Genomic DNA, 18,207 nt, shown 5'->3' with positions numbered 1-18,207 from the left:
TACAGCAATTTTCAGAGTTAACATAATTGTTATAAGTGATTTTCAAAGTTTCCTAAAGAACAAACTCAACATCTGCCAATAAAACCATGCAGAGAGTAGTTCAAGAAAGGAAAATGAGATTTTAAAAAAAACAGGTGCTGGAAATTTGAAAAACAAAAAATGCTCGGGCCACGCAGCAAGTTAAGCAATATTGTGATATGTTCAAGTTAACTCCAGAAGTTGATGGAGTCATGTTGAATTTCTGAACATAGAACATAGAACAGCTTAGGAACAGGCCCTTCAGCCCACCATGTCTGTGCTGACCAAAATGCCAAATTAAACTAATCCCACCTGCCTCTGTCAAATGCCTCTTAAATGTTATTGTGACATTACCGAAGTACAGTGAAAAACTGTTTTGCATGCCATCCTTACAGATTATTTCAAAACATATGTACATTTAGTACAAGGGAAAAGCAATAACAGAATGCAGAATAAAGTGTTACAGTTACAGAGAGTCATAGAATTTAGATTTAAGAGTAGAATGATTATAATAGAAGTAATGAGTATATCTGCAGAGAGCAGCTTGCAACAAGTTGCAGTGCTCCAGCGCCACCTTGTCAGGGAGATGGACAGTTGATGTTTCAGGTCAGGACCCTATATGGACAGTGCCGCAAATCTAATTTAAACTTTCCTGTTCTAATTTATGCCTACAGCCTCTAGTATTTGACATTTCCACCCTGGGAAAAAGATTCTAATTATCTACCCTATCTTTGCCTCTCATAATTTTATATACTTCTGTCAGATCATCCCTTAGCCTCTGACACGCCAGAAAAAACAATCCAAGTTTGTCTAACCTCTCCATATAGCCAGTACTCTCCAATCCAGGCAACATCCTGGTGAAGCTCTTCTGCACCCACATCCTTCCTTTCGTTTGGCAACCAGAAGTGCACACAATACTCCAAATGTGCCTAATCAAAATATTATACAACTGTAATATGGGTTGCCAACTTTTATACTCATGGCATGCTTGCCATCATCAATCATGGCATTATGCCACCTTTACCACCCTATTTGTGTTGCCACTTTTAGGGAGCTATGGACTTGGACCCCAAGATCCTTCCTAAGGAACCTGCCATTTACTGTATACGTTCCTCTTGCACTTGACCTCCCAAAATGCAACATCTCACACTTGACCAGATTAAACTCCAACTGCCATTTCTCTGCCTAAATTTCCAATTGATCTATATCCTGCTTGTATCCTTTGACAACCTTCCTCACTATCCACAACTCTACCAATTTTTGTGTCATTGGCAAACTCACTAACCACACCTACATTTTTATCCAGAACAGCGGTCCCAGTACTGATCCTTGCTGAACACCACTGGTCTTAGAATTCAAGTCAGAAAAACACCTCACTACCATTACCCCTGTTTTCCATGACCAAGTCAATTTTGTATCCAATTTATCAACTCTCTCTGGATTCCATGTGACTTAACCTTCTGGACCAGCCTACCACGAGGGACCTTGTCAAGTGATTTACTAAAGTCCATGTAGACAACATACACATCAATCACCTTCATCACTTCCTCAAAAAACTAGATTCAAGTTTGTGAGATGTGACCTCTACCACACCAAACCATGCAGACTATCCCTAATAAGCTTATGATTTTCCAAATGCAAGTAATTCCTCTCCCTAAGAATCTTCTGCAATAATTTCCCTACCAGTGATATAAGGCTCACTGGCCTGTAATTTTTTGGTTTCTTGATGTTGGCCTTCTTAAACAAAGGAACAACACTGGCTATTCTCCAGTCTTCTGGCACCTTGCCTGTTGCTAAAGAAGATAGAAAGACCTCTGTCAAGGCCCCAGAAATCATCTCCCTTGCTTCCCTCAGTATCCTAAGATGGATCCCATCAGGCCCTGGAGGTCTATCCACCATATTGTTTTTCAAGACACCCAATGCCTCCTTCCCCTTGATAACAACGTACCCTTCCCTGATCTCACCATCCTCCACATCCTTCACAAGATCACAAGACAAAGGAGCAGAAGTAGGCCATTTGGCCCATCGAGTCTGCTCCGCTGCCTCACCATGAGCTAAACTATTCCCATCTAGTCCCAATTTCTGGCCTTTTCCCCATATCCCTTGATACCTTGACTAATTAGATACCTATCAATCTCCTCCTTAAACACCCCCAATGATTGGGCCTCCACAGCTGTATGTGGCAACGAATTCCATAAATCTATAACCCTCTGGCTAAAAAATTTCTTCTCATTTCTGTTCTATATGGGTACCCTCTAATTCTAAGACTGTGCCCTCTAGTCCTGGACTCACCCACCAAGGGAAACAGCTTGACCACATCTACTCTGTACCATAAATGTCTCTATGAGGTTCCCCTCTCATTCTTCTGTACTCCAGTGAGTACAGTCCAAAAGCCAACAAATGCTCCTCGTATGTAAGCCCTTTCATTCCAGGAATCATCCTCGTAAATCTTCTCTGAACCCTCTCCAACATCAGTACATCCTTCCTAAGATAAGGGGTGGCCCAAAATGGCTCACAGTATTCCAAATGAGGTCTCACCAGTGCCCCATAGAGCCTCATCGACACTTCCTTACTTTTATATGTTATACCTCTCAAAATGAATGCCAACATAGCATTTGCTTTTCTTACCGCCGATCCAACCTGGTGGTTAACCTTTAGGGTATCCTGCATGAGGACCCCCAAGTCCCTTTGCACTTCTGTACTTTGAATTTTCTCCCCATCTAAATAATTGCCTGTTTATTTCTTTTTCCAAAGTGTACAACTGCACATTTCTCAACATTGAATCTCATCTGCCATTTCTTTGCCCATGCTCCTAAACTATCTAAGTCTCTCTGCAACCTTTCTGTCTCTTCAATATCCCTACTCTTCCACCTATCTTGGTGGTGTCTGCAAACTCAGCCACAAAACCATTTACTCCATAATCTAAATCATCGATATACAGTGTAAAACGAAGCGGCCCCTTGCGAAACACCTCTGGTAACCAGCAGCCAACCAGAACAGGATCCCTTTATTCCCACCCTTTACTTTCTGCCTATCAGCCAATGCTCCACCCATTCTAATCTCCTTCCTGTAATTCCATGAACTATCATCTTATTAAGCAACCTCTTGTCAAAGGCCTTTTGAAGATCCAAATACACAACATTCACAGCTTCTCCCTTATCCACCCTACTTGAGATTTCCTCAAAAAACTCCAATAGGTAGGTCAGGCATGATCTTCCCTTCATGAAACCATGCTGACTTGGACCTATCTTGTCATGCACCTCTAGGTATTCCATAACCTCGTCCTTGAAGATTGACTCCAATAACTTTCCAACCACTGATGTCAGACTAATAGGTCTGTAATTTCCTTTATGCTGCCTCCCACCTTTCTTATACAGCAAAACTATTTTTGCGACATTCCAGTCCTCCGGAACCATGCCAGAGTCTATTGATGCCTGGAAAATTATCACCAATGCCTCCACAATCTCTAAAGTCACCTCCTTCAGAACCTGTGGGTGCACCTCATCCGGTCCGGGAGACTTATCTGTCCTTCGTCCACTTAGCTTCCCAAGCACCTTCTCTCTAGTAATCTTGACTGAACTCAGTTCTGTCCCCTGAGACCCCTGACTATCAGGTATATTGCCGATGTCCTCAACAGTGAAGACTGATGCAAAATACTCATTTAGTTCCTCTGCCTTGTTATCCATTATAATCTCTCCTGGACCGTTTTCAATTGATCCTTTATCTACCTGTGTCTCTCTTTTACTCTTCATACATTTAAAAAAACTCTTAGTACCCTTTTGTATATTATCTTCCAACTTCCTTTCATAATTCATCTTTTCTTTCCTAATGTTTCCTTCTGTAAGTTTTCAAAAGTTTCCCAGTCTTCTGGTGAATACCAATTCATGACCTTGCCCACTTCCTCTGGCTGTACATGTAAATCCTCTTCTTTATCCTTGAGTGAACCTACCCTTTCCCTAGCTATCCTCTTATTCCTAATATATGTAGAAACTGCCTTGGGATTTTCCTCAATCCTACTTGCCCAGGACACTTCATGGCCCCTTTTAGGCCTCTTAATTTCTTGCTTAAGTTCTTTCCCAGTTCCTTTATATTGCTCAAGGGTTTTGTTTGATTTCAGCTTCCTAAATCATTACATGTGCTTCCTTTTTCATTTTGACTAAACTTACAATATCTCCAGTTATCTGTTTCCTGAACCTTGCCATTCCTTATCTTTCATTTCTACAGGAATGTGCTAGTCCTGAACTCTAATCTTTAAAAGATTCCCACATGTCAGATATGATTTTACCCCAAAACGCCACCCCCAATCTATTCTCCCAAAGGTTCTGCCTAATGCTATTGTAATTAACCTTTCCCCAATTTAGTACTTTCACCTGAGGGCCAATCTTATTCTTATCCATAATGACCTTAAGAATTATGATCACTGTTCTCAAAATGCTCTCCCACTGAAACTCCAGTCACCTGGCCATGCTCATTCCACAGTACAAGGTCTCATACAGCCTCGTTATTATTCCAGCCCTGTCTGTATTTGCTATTAGACTTACTTGACTTAATCTCTACCTTTCCCTCAATCATTCCACCTCCTGACCTACTGCTCTAGTTCCCAACCCCCTGCCACGCTAGATTAATCTTACCTGAATAACACTAGCAAACCTCCCTGCAAGGATATTGGTGGCCCTCCAGTTTGGGTGCAACTGGTCCTTCTCATACAGATCCCACCTACACTGGAAGAAATCTGAATGATATCTGAAGCCCTCCCTCCTACACCAGCACTTTAGCTACACATTCAGCTGTGCTATCTTCATATTTCTGGCCTCACTAGCACAGGGCGTAATCCCAAAATCACAATCCTAGAAGTCCTGCTTTTTAACTTTCTACCTACCTCCCTAATTCTCTGTGTAGGACTTCATCTTTCTTCCTGCCTATGTCATTAGTGCCAATGCGGACCACGACTTCTAGCTTCTCACCCTTCCCTTCCAGAAGGTCCTGTACCCCCTCAGAGACATCCTTAACCATGGAGGCAAAACACTTAATGTGATTTTGGGTTTTTTTTTGCATATTTAAATCATCTGCGCCACCTCGACTCCACATTGAAAGTTGGTTTCATGCTGTCCTTACCAAGTGAGCTACTTGGAAATTCCACCTGCCTCTTCAAACGAAGATTTCAGTGGATGTTTTTGTTGAAATGGTTTGATCAATTCCTATCTAAACTTCTGTCGACTGCGTTTCCTGTTGGCCCGATCTTGTAGCGCTTCCCCATTGTTAGATTTACATTAGGAAAGACCCCGGCAGGTGTTATTGCGTCGATTTAGAGATTTACCACACATACAGGACATGGGATTTGTTCACACAAGAGACTGTAGACGCTGGAATTTGGAGCAAAACAAAACCAAACTGCCAGAGGAACTCAGCGGTTCGAGCAGCATCTGTGGAATGAAATCTCTCCCCACAGATGCTGCCTGAGTTCCTCCAGCAGTTTGTTTTTTTTTGCATGGGATTTGTTCGTATAATTTGCACATTCCTCCCACTCCACTACCCCCTCTACACCCCGCGCGCCCTCCCCCCATTCATTGCCTTGATGGAAAATGAAGAGTATCTGAAATCTCTTCAATAAAGCATGGCAACTGGTTGAAGTGATTCTCACGGATTCTTTATCTCGTTTGCTCCTCTGACAACGACTGGCTGTCATTGCAATTTCATCGGTATTAAAGGCAAGAATTTACCTCTGGTCTTTGCTTAAACTCATGCACATTTAGAATGGTTTAAAAATATAAAACTATGAGCAATCAAATACTGGTGTTTAATGCTATCAATGTTCAAGTTAAATAAACAATTAACTTGAAAGGAACAAACATTTAACAACCCAAAACGAACACCTGGTTCCACTGGGGCTCGAACCCAGGACCTTCTGCGTGTAAAGCAGACGTGATAACCACTACACTATGGAACCACATGGAAACAGTACGGCGCCAGCGATCCCCACATCCATTTATTCGAGCTCAGTGCCGCCGCGCTGAAATCCACCAGTCTCTCGACACTGCGGCTCATTCACCATCCAAGGCACGCAGTGCCTGAGAGAGCAGAGACTGTCACCCGTGGCCCGGGCGGGGGACGGGGGAAAGCTGTCCTTCACCGTCTGGGAGGCGGGGCAAGGGCTCTCACGGTGCCTGGTGTGAAGGGTGAGGGCTGTCACTCAGGGCTCGGAAGGAGGGACTATGGTTGTCACTCAGAGAACTGGGCGTGGCTATAGCTGTCACTCACTGTCAAGTGGGCGGGATGAGTGTTGTCACTCAGGAACTGGTGGGCAGGGGGAGAATTGGCACTCGGGGCCCGGAGGGCGGGCCGAGAGCCGTCACACATGGTCCGGCGGGCGGGGCGAGGGCCGTCACACATGGTCCGGCGGGCGGGGCTACGACTGTCACTCAGGACCCGGTGGGAGGGGGGCAATCTTGAGATGAGGGTTGATGATGACCGGCCGGCCCTCACTCTCCCCTCAATGGAGCCTGCAGGTAGGTTGGGGTTACCATCGATTGCACTCACTTCGGTTTCCAGCTCTCCTAAACCTGAACCTCAACCAGATTGTCAGGCTGTATTTGCTAACACTACACTGCTTTGTCTTTCAATCAGGATTCCCTCCACTCTTGTGCTCCACCCCCCTCACAATACGGGGCAACATTCTTCATTATCGCTGAGAGCAAGAAGGACTGGTCACCATATTGTGGAAAATATGTGGTTGGACTGGAGAGGGTGCAGAGGTGATTTACAAGGATCTGTCAGGACTGGGAAAAAATAAAGCTGTAGGGAGAGACTGGGATTGTTTGCTTTGGAACAGAGGACAGGGAGAGGAGACCTAAATCTTAAAATTTTATTTACGGCGTGGTAACAGGACCTTTCGGCCCAACGAGTCCGCGCTGCCTATTTTTTAAACCCCCAAATTAACCTACCCATACGTCTTTGGAATGTGGGAGGAAACCGGAGCACCCGGAGGAAACCCACGCAGACATGGGGAGAACGTACAAACTCCTTACAGACAGCGACGGGAATCGAACCCCGATCGCTGGCGCTGTAATAGCGTTGCGCTAACCAAAGTGCATAAAATGATGAGGGACCCAGAGAAAGTAAACAGGAAGGACCTTTTCCTTTAACTGGGGGGTCAAAATCAGGGCATCAAAGTAGATAGCTCAAAGGGAAATGAGAGTGCTGTGGATTTGGAACTCAATACCTGAAAGGGTGGGGGAGACAGTAACCATTATAGAGATGGTACCCGATGTGTACTTGAGTCATGAACTGCAAGGGTAGACTAGTACTGGAAGATGGCACTAGCTTGGACATTTTTTTTTGACTGGCACAGTTATGATGGGCCAAACTTTTCCATAGTTCTAATACTTCCACTGTATTTAGTTGGTTAACCCAGTGTTCATGAGCTGAGCGTATTAATGGTATATCAGATGCAAGAAGTCAGCTATAATACTTTTAGGTCATTTAGAACCATAGAACAATACAGCACAAGACAGGCCCTTCGGCCCACCATGTTGTGCCGACCTTCAAACCACACCTCAGACTATCTAACCCCTTCCTCCCACATATCCCTCTATCTTAAATTCCTCCATATGCTTATCTAACAATCTCTTGAACTTGACCAACATATCAGCCTCCACCACCACTCCAGGCAGTGCATTCTATGCACCAACCACTCTCTGGGTGAAAAACCTCCCTCTGACATCTCCCTTGAACTTCCCACCCATTATCTTAAAGCCATGCCCTCTTGTATTGAGCATTGGTGCCCTGGGGAAGAGGCGCTGGCTCTCTACTCTATCTATTCCTCTTAATATTTTGTATACCTCTATCATGTCTCCCCTCATCCTCCTTCTCTCCAATGAGTAAAGCCCTAGCTCCTTTAGTCTCTCCTCATAATCGATACTCTCTAATCCAGGCAGCATCCTGGTAAATCTCCTCTGCACCCTCTCCAATACCTCCACATCCTTCCTATAATGAGGCGACCAGAACTGGACACAGTACTCCAAGTGTGGTCTAACCAGAGTTTTGTAAAGCTGCATCATTACTTCACGGCTCTTAAACTTGATCCCATGACTTATGAAAGCTAACATCCCATAAGCTTTCTTAACTACCCTATCCGTCTGTGAGGCAACTTTCAGTGATCTGTGGATATGAACCCCCAGATCCCTCTGCTCCTCCGCACTGCCCAGAATCCTGCCATTAACCTTGTACTCTGCCTTGGAGTTTGTCCTTCCAAAGTGTACCACCTCACACTTCTCCGGATTGAACTCCATCTGCAACTTCTCAGCCCAACTCTGCATCCTATCAATATCCCTCTGTAAGCTTCGACAGCCCTCCACACTATCCACAACACCACCGATCTTTGTGTTGTCTGCAAACTTGCTAACCCACCCTTCCACCCCCTCATCTAAGTCATTAATAAATATCACAAAAAGTAGAGGTCCCAGAACCGATCCCTGCGGGACACCACTAGTCACAGCCCTCTAATCCAAATGCACTCCGTCCACCACAACCCTCTGCTTTCTACAGGCAAGCCAGTTCTGAATCCACACGGCCAAGCCTCCCTGGATCCCTTGCCCTCTGACCTTCTGAAGAAGCCTACCATGTGGAACCTTGTCAAATGCCTTACTAAAATCCATGTAGACCACATCTACTGCACTACCCTCATCAATCTTCCTGGTCACCTCCTCAAAGAACCCTATCAGGCTTGTGAGACATGATCTTCCCTTCACAAAGCCATGCTGGCTGTCCCTAATCAGTCCATGATTCTCTAAATGCTCATAGATCCTATCTCTTAGAATCCTTTCTAACAGCTTGTCCACCACAGACGTAAGGCTCACTGGTCTGTAATTCCCTGGACAATGCCTGCTACCTTTTTTGAATAAGAGGACAACATTCGCCACCCTCCAATCCTCCGGTACCATTCCCGTGAACAATGAGGACTCAAAGATCCTAGCCAACGGTTCAGCAATATCCTCCCTCACCTCGCGAAGCAGCCTGGGGAATATTCCGTCAGGCCCCGGGGACTTATCTGTTCTAATATTTTCTAACAGCTCCAGCACATCCACTCTCTTGATATCTACATACTCTAGAACATTACCCTTACCAACACTGTCCTCAGCGTCACCAAGACCGCTCTCCTTGGTGAATACTGAAGAGAAGTATTCATTGAGAACCTCACCCACTTCCACAGCTTCCAAGCACATCTTCCCACCTTTGTCTTTACTCGGACCTTCTGCTCTTCACGTACCAAAAAAAAGCCTTGGGATTCTCCTTAACCCTACTTGCCAAAGCCTTTTCATGTCCCCTTCCTGCTCTCCTCAGCCCCTTCTTAAGTTCCTTCCTTGCTACTCTATATTCCTCATGAGCCCTATCTGATCCTTGCTGCTTACACCTTATGTATGCTGCCTTCTTCTCCCTAACTAGTTGTTCCACCTCCCTTGTCACCCATGGTTCCTTCACTCTGCCATTCCTTCTCTGCCTCACCGGGACAAATTTATCCCTAACATCCTGCAAGAGATCCCTGAACATTGACCACATCTCCATAGTACATTTCCCTTCAAAATTTGGCCCATCATTTCCCTTCCAGGGAAAACTTCAACTCTAATCATATTACCAATGACTTAAATCAATGTCCCCTTGTTATTATCCTCTCTGCCAATAGAAATAGATCATGTTTACCCTGTTGAGAACTCACATCATTTTATACACTAATGAATCTCCCCTCTATCTTTTTTATTCCAATGAAAGCAACCCCAATCCAATCAGTCCCTCCTCATAACTGCACTTATGACTTGGATGAAGAGAGTGTAATGTTTCCAAATTTGCTAACAATAAAAATGAAAGAGACTGCCCAAGAATTTCGACAATTTAAATGGGATATAATAAAGGTGGCGAATGGAGTATGATGAGCAGAATTGTGAGGTTATCCACTTTGGTAGGAGGAAAAATGAAGTATGTCATTTAAATGGTGCAAATGTTGTAACTGTTAGTATCCCGACAGACTTGGGTATACAAAAGGCTGTGCAGAGAAAGTCCATTTGATTAATTTTTAGCATGAGGAGAGGTTGAATAAATGGGCCTATCCTCTTTGGAGTTTAGAAGAATGACATTGAAATACAGAGGATTCTGGAAGGGGGGGTGGTGAGTGTGGGGACAGGATGGATGTTGTGGAGATGTTTCCTTGTGTTGCGGAGACTAGAATCAGGAGCAAGCTCTGAGAATGTATTCTGTCAGAGCGCTGCACACATTTGCAACTCTCTCTCCCAGAGCTGAGGCCAAAGATCAGACCAGCCTGTTCTTATTGAATGACAGGACAGGCGATCTTGAATGCCAAGACTGGTTAAAGGGGCTGATTTGCCTGCTCCTACTCCTGCTCCTGTTTTTTAATGTTCTTTCTAAACTGCCTGACAGAACTTTTTTCACTAAATTCCTCACCACTGAGGTTAGACTAACTGGCCTGTATTTATTCCATTTATAAATAACAGTACTCCATTAGTGGCTGTCCAGTCACCCAATACCATGTTTGTAGCCAAAGAGGAATGGATAATGATTCTCTCCCAAGCTTCTCTTGGGTGGATTGTATCCTGGCCTGGTGACGTCACTTTCAAAAGTGTTAGACACCTTAATTTTAATTCAATTGCCAGTCTGCCTTTATAAAGAGTTATGATTTCTACTACCAAAGTGCTCTTTCCACTTGCCCAGCTAAAAATTGCATAACATGTATTTCTAATTGGACTTGCTGCAGTTCTGATTAAACAAAATTCTTGAATACATCCTCTGAATTCTACACCCTTTCTGGTCTTTATGTCTTTCCGCATCTCAGTGTCATGGTGCTTGAAATCCCCTTGCTTGGCTGGCTTATTTTGTCTTACTCAGAAGCTTGCCTTCATATTTGCTCTTTTATCAGCAGCCAGAACTGGGATTGCTCCTTTTATGCCTTTTATTGATCTTTCTTGCATATAACTCTCCTCAGCTACTGAATAAACTTATTTAACCAATATTATTACTGTATACTTTTTTTATCCCCCTTGATTACCTCTCCTATAAACTTGGCTGTCAGGAATGTTGAGCTGCTTCATTAATAACAAGTGTATCAGATTTCCTCATGCCTGCTTTTGCCCTAATTCATCTACCTTATTTCCCTGATTGATTGATTGCATTGATGTTCATGCCATTAAATGCTGTGAAGCTTTTCCACAAACTATTGTTTCTTTGCCTTTCAAATTCATTTACTAAGTCTCCACTTTCCATATCCAACTTTGTTTTTTTTTGAACCAAGTCAGTCAAATTAATGAAAATCGAAAAATGGCTGATGCTGGGAATCTGGAATACTAACAGGCAGTGCCAGAAATGTTAACCCTTTCCTGTGAGGCTGCCTGAGCCAGAGTTTCCAGTGTTTTCTGTTTGTATTTCTGCCAAATAACTAGACCAGCACACCTCCCCATCTGGACGTTGTTCCAGGCCCTTATTTAAAACAGCCCATCTAGTTTTTAGAGGTTGCACATTCTGAGAACCAGCCTCAAAGCCACTGAAATCTAAAGACCTCCTTCTTCACTATCTCTCCAGCCAGTTGTTCATTTGCAGCAACCTCCAGTTTGTGTACTCCCTGGCACCTGGCTCTAGGAATAGTCTAGAGATTACTACATGTGTGATTGCTTTTTACCCACTTTCCTATCTCCCTGGACTCTGGCTTGGTGGTCCTCATCCCTCAGTCATTGGTATCAATGTGGACCACCTCTGGTCATTTATCCCTCTCCCCACATATATTCCCATCTTGTTCAGAATACTCAGAGCCTTGAAGAGCTGTAATTTATAAGGTTATGGTCCCAGGGCTGGGAGGTGGGTTTAATCTAACTGGCATGGACAAATAACCAAGTAACCCCATTGTGTGCGTAAATTTCTGTTGCAACAAACAATCTGCTGGAGGAACTCAGCAGGTTGAACAGCATCTGTGTGGGGAAAGGAATTGTCGATGTTTTGGGTCGAAACCCTGCATCAGGACTGAGAGGAGAGATGGCCAGTATAAAGAGGAGAAGGGGAGTGAGACAGGAGTCTGAGATGATTGGTGGACTGAGGAGGGGTGTAAATTTCTGTGATTCTGTGAGGCAACCTGGTATGATACGTTTTTCTTTTCAATCTTTTTATTAGTTTTCAAATTAATACAGATTGATAAATAGCATCAATATTTATACATGTAATACAAAGAGATCAGGATAACAATCATAGCATATATAGTCATAAAGAACAATAAAATATAAAAAAAATCTGTAGATCCAACGATCTCTTAGTAAATGAATACAATATAAAAGAAAGGAAAGAAAAAGATTTATTATATATAAATTTAAAAAAACCCCAAATCAATAAAATTATAAACAATATAAACTAAACAAAAAAAACAACAAAGAAAAGAAAAAAAAAACTGGGCTAAAATTTCTCAGTAGAAACAGAGCAATATTATGTCGTCAAGTCCATTCCTCCAAGTTGGAAAGTTATTGAGAGGAGATCTACATCATGTGAAAATATTGAATAAATGGACTCCAAATATCTTCAAATTTAAGCGAAGAATCAACAGTACCACACCTAATTTTTTCCAAGTTTAAACATGATATAGTTTGAGAAAACCATTGAAAAGTAGTAGGGGGTATTGGATCCTTCCATTTAAGCAAAATGGATCGTTTGGCCATTAATGTAACAAAAGCAAGAGATAAATGGCCAGAATCTGGTATGATTCCTGTGGCTACATAATCACCTGAATCTCCAACCATTGCATCCCCTGTTAAATTGTTTCCTAACCTTCTCCCCATCCTCCCTGCTCATATTCCTGTCCATGCTTTCATCGACTTGGCTTTGGCCATACACTCTCGAGGAATCTTTGCTCTCACCAATATTTAGAGCATATTTTGCTTGCAGGGGCCCAGTTCTCCTTGGTTGCCTTGAGGGCACCCCTTTCCTCTCTGTCTGCACACTGATTTCACAGAGAAATTTGGGGGGCAAAAAGAGGGTATGAGATGGATCCAGCAGGCAGGGTTAAGGAAAATCCCAAGAGATTCTATAGGTGTATTAAGAGTAAAAGGGTGGTTAGGGAGAGAATACATCCCCTTAAAGATCAGCATGGCCATCTATACCACAGTAAGATTTTTAATGACATTTCTCATCAGCTTTTACTGTGGAGACAATGATGGATGCTAAAGAAATGACGGAAATGAGTGACAATATCTTGGACTGTATACGAATTACCAGGGAGGGGGTATTGGGGGTCTTAAAGTGCATTAAAGTGGATAAGTCCCCAGAGCCTGAATGAGTGCATCCTTGGACCTTGTGAGAAGCTCGGGAAGAAATTGTGGAGGCCCTTGCACAGATGTTTGCTTCACCTTTAACCACAGACGAAGTACCAGAAGACTAGAGGGTGGTTAATGTTGTACCATTATTTAGGAAGGGCAGCAAAGACAATGGTAATTCTGACTTCAGTGGTGAGTAAGTTACTGGAGGGGATTCTGAGGGACAGGATGTATCAGCATTTGGATAGGCAAGGTCTACTTAGGGATAGTTAGCACAGATTTGTGCATGGGAAATCATGTCTGACAAATCTCCCAGAGTTTTTTGAAGAGGTAACCAAGAAAATAGATAAGGATAGGGCAGTGGGCATTGTCTATGTGAACTTTAGCGAGGCCTTTGACAAGGTCCCACGTGGTAGACTGGAAGTTTAGATTGTATAGGATCCAGGGAGAGATAGCTAATTGGATTTGTAATTGGCTCAAAGATAGGAAGCAGAGGGTGATGGTTGAGGGTTGTTTCTCAGACTGGAGCCCTGTGAGTAGTGGTGTGTCACAGGGGTCAGTGCTGGGACCTTTGTTATTTGTTTTTTATATAAATGATTTGGATGTGAATGTACAAGGTATAGTTAGTAAGTTTTCATATGATACGAAAGTAGGTGGTATCATAGACAATGAAGAAGGTTATGAAAAATTACAGGGAGATCTTGATCAGCTAGGTAAGTGGGCCAAAAATTGGCGAATAGCTTTCAATTTGGATAAGTGCAAAGTGTTGCATTTTGGGAAGTCAAACCAGGGTCGGACTTTTACAGTGAAGCAGCAAGAACTGGAGGTGGCGGGGGTCGCAGTCTGGAAGCGGCCAGGATCGGAACTGGAGGTGGCCAAGCTCAGAAGCGGAGGTGGCGGGGGCTGCGGTCTGGAGGCGGCCAGAGCCATGGTTCAAGCCGGTGGCAGCAGGGACCATGGCCTGGAGGTGGGCGAGTTTCCGATCCTTCTTTGTCACGAGGAAGGAGAAGAACTGGCTTATACAGTGAGTGGTCTTATACAGTGGGACTATAGGACTTATACAGTGAATGGTCAGTACTTGGGAGTGTTGTAGAACAGAGGGACCTAGGAGTACAAGTACATAGTTTGCTGAAAGCGACTTCACAGGTAGACAGGGTGGTGAAGAAGGTGTTTGGCACGCTGGCCTTCATCAGTCAGGGTATTGAATATAGAAGTTGGGATGTTGTGTTGCAGTTGTACAAGATGTTGGTGAGACTGCACTTGGAATATTGTGTACAGTTCTGGTCACCCTGTTATAGGAAAGACATCATTAAATGGGAAAGAGTGCAGAGAAGATTTACAAGGACGCTGCCAGAACTCAAGGGCCTGAGTTGGAGGGAGAGGTTGGGCAGGCTCGGACTTTATTCCTTGGTACGTAGGAGACTGAGGTGTTTATAGAAGTGTATAAAATCATGAGGGGCATAGATAGGGACCCAGTTCTTTTCCCAGGGAAGCAGAACTAAAATCTAGAGGGCATAGGTTTAAGGTGAGAGGTGGAAAATTTGAAGGGGACCTGTGGGGAAATTCCTTCTTGCAGACGCTGGTGGATATATAGAACGAGCTGCCAGAGGATGTGGTTGAGGCAGGTGTAATTACAACACTTAAAAGACATTTGGATAAGTACATGGATAGGAAAGGTTTGGAGCAATATGGGAGAAAAGAGGGCAAATGGAATTAAGCTTGATGGGCACCATGGTCGGCATGGATGAGTTGGGCCAAAGGGCCTGTTTCCATGCTGTATCACTCTATGACTCATGCTGTGGGAAGAGTCTCTCCTGAAATGCACTATCCAGTGCTAGCTGATGATTGAGTTCCTTCAGCTGACAACATTTGTTGGATGGGGTTGTCAAGGATTGAGAATTGTATTGGAGTTCTTCATGCCCATTCAATGGAGTTGAGGTGTCTGCTATCTATTTACTAGACTGCTAATTAAAAAAAAAGTACAGGCAGTCCCCAGGTTTCGTTCCTGAGAACTGTTCGTAAGCCAGGAATGAACAGAAACAGTGTGTGGGAGAGGATCACAGAAACAGCTGTGACAGGAGTTCAAGTTCAAGTTTACTGTCATGGGGATACATACCAGGGTGTAAATGCCATGAAAACGAGCTTTTTGCAGCAGTAGCAAAGTACATTGCAAGTTAACACAAAGTTAAATTAACATAACTTAAAGAACAAAGTAAATAGAATGACATTAGTGCAAGTTGAGAGAGGGAAAAAAGAAATACAGTCCGAGGTGGTGTTGGGGTTTTCAGGTTGGTTCAAGAACCTGAAGGTTGTGGAGAAGAAGCTGTTGTTGAACCTTGAGGTATGGGTCTTCAGGCTCCTGTACCTCCTGCCTGATCGAGAAGAAGGGATGGCCTGGATGGTGGGGGTCCTTAAACAGAGCCAGCAGGTGTGGGAAGAGCAGCTGCCAGCCAGCCTCACTGACTCAGTGAGTGAGTGAGTCTGCTCATTGCTCCCAGCTCTGCTCGGCTCAACCCAGCCCCCAATTGTTGTGGCTCAGGGAGTTGGGAGAGAAGGCATGAGGAAATGCCCCATTCCCCACCTAGCAGAAGATGCCTGCAGCCACGCAGTAGTTGGAAAATCCTTCTCCATCTATCCTGCCAGTCTCCCAAACACTCATTTGTATGTACAGTGTGTCCATGTTGTCAGGCGTTCGTAACCCAGAGGGGGCCTGTAGAAACAGAGAACAGGAGCAGGCATTCACACTGGCTCTGCCATTCAGTCTGATCATACTTGATCATCTTTCTCATCATCACATTCCCATTCTCTCTCCATACTTCCTGATGCCTTTTGCATCTAGAAATTTACTTATCTCCTTCTTAAGTATATTCAGTGACTTGGCCTCCACCACCTTCTGTGGCAGAGAATTGCACAGGGTCACCAACCTCTGCGAGAAGACATTTCTCCATCTAATTTATAAACCTCTAGTCCTGTAATGTGAGACTGTGATTCCACCTTTTAGAAATTCCAACCAGGAGAAACATCCCCTCCACATCCAGTTTATCTAGCCCTGTTAGAATTTTTTAACTTTAAATTAGATCCCCTCTCATTCTTCCAAGCAGTAGTGCATACGAACCTAGTCAATTTAATCTCTCTTTATATGACAGTCCTGCCATGCCAGGAAGGTTCTGGTGAACCTTCACTATACTGTCTCTATGGCAAGTATATCCGTTCCTCAGTAAGGAGACCAAAACTGTACATGATACTCCAGCTGTGGTCTCACCAAGGCTCTTCTAATTGTAGAAAGACATCTTTGCTTCTGTTCTCAGACCCTCTTGCTATGAAGGCCAACATGTCCTGGCTTTCTTCCATTCTTCTGTTGCCCGTGTTCTATTGAAAGAACATTGCCTTGAAATGTTAACTCTTTCTGTTCTCCATAGAAGCTGCCTGACCTGGTGTGCGCTTCCAGATTTTTTTCCTTCAACTTCAAATCATATTTAATAGTTACAGTCACTTATTCAATCAATTATTTTTAATTTTATTAATTTATAGTGATAGAGTTACTCAGCACAGAAACAGGCCCTTTGGCCCAACTCGTCTATGCCGACCAAGGTGCCTTCCTGAGCAAGTCTCATTCGTCTGCATTTGACCCATATCCCTCTGAACCTTCCCTCTCCATGTAGCCGTCCAAATGTATTTTAAGCATTTGTACCGATCTCTACCACTTCCTCTGGCAGCTCGTTCCATATACTCACCTCCCTCTGTGGGAAAATTGCCCCTCAGGTCCCCATTAAATATTTCCCCTCTCATCTTAAATCTCTGCCCTCTGGTTTAGACTCCTCCCCTCTGGGGAAGAAAACTGACCATCCACCTTTCCAAGCCCCTCATGATGTTATAACCCTTCAGCCTCCTTCATTCCAGAGATCACGGTCCCAGCCTATCCTTGTAACTCAAGCCCTCCAGTCCCTGCAACTTTATTAGTCTAGCTCAATCATCTGCATTGATGTTAGATTAATAATTTTGGTTTAGTTTTACCTAATCACCTAGTTTAATGTAAATTTAATAAAGCAATAGTTATTCTGTTCTCCTAGTTCCATTCATTGCCTTAATTTACAAAGCAAAAGAGAGCAGTTATATTCATGACCAACCAGCTTCCTGCTGACCTGTGATGTCATGCTGATTTTTTGGAGTATTATGATTCAAACCCTGGAATACAGATCTGCCATCGATGGGTTAATGTCCAGCTCCTGGGGCTTGCAGGAAAGTGGAAATCTTCACCCTCAGGGTCACCACCCCACCAGTTTCTCAACATGTTCTCTCCTGACTCTGCTCCAAAGTATGTCATACCTAATAAGATGAAGGTACCTCCTGAGTCAGATATATTTTGAAATTACCATTTACCTTTCCACCTAGCTGAGAGCTGGATAGTATTTCCAGTAATATTAATGAGCTAACAATGTCTTCTGCTTTTACTTCAGATTCTACTTCTATTTCTATTTCTACTTTAGATCATAAGTATCAAAAAACAACAACCAGGTTGATGTAAAAGTCCATCCAGTTCACTGACTTCTCTAAGGAAGTAAATATGTCACCCTTATGTGGCATTGCCTAAACATGATACCATATCCATAGAAAAATGGCCCTTTCAGTTGTACCAGCTTCAGCCACACTCCAGTCAAATGCTGTCTTGATATCAAAGGTGCACCCCACCTTTGGAATTCAGCTCTTTGGTCCATACATTGTTGAGCTAGTCACTGGAGAGTAAGTGCTACTGCTAACATTGTCCATAGCGCTTTGCTAATAGACTAATGGGCTAATAGACTAATAGTAGACTAATGGAGTTGTAATGACCATATTAGCTTAGTTCAGTTTTATGTAACAGTATACAGCTTAGCAATTTTCCCATTGTTGGGTA

General features: G+C 43.5%; 1 non-coding gene across 1 annotated transcript; it reads right to left on the bottom strand.

The window, feature by feature from the left end:
• Positions 1 to 5,892: 5,892 nt before the first annotated feature.
• Positions 5,893 to 5,965, bottom strand: trnav-uac (transfer RNA valine (anticodon UAC)). Its single transcript has one exon. It is a non-coding gene; the product is annotated as a tRNA-Val (tRNA).
• Positions 5,966 to 18,207: the final 12,242 nt, after the last annotated feature.

This window comes from Pristis pectinata, chromosome 4 (genome assembly GCF_009764475.1).
Source record: "Pristis pectinata isolate sPriPec2 chromosome 4, sPriPec2.1.pri, whole genome shotgun sequence".
NCBI classification, from domain to species: Eukaryota; Metazoa; Chordata; class Chondrichthyes; order Rhinopristiformes; family Pristidae; genus Pristis; species Pristis pectinata.
Note: the sequence above shows the minus strand (reverse complement) of the source record. Positions and strands in the feature narration are given on the sequence as shown.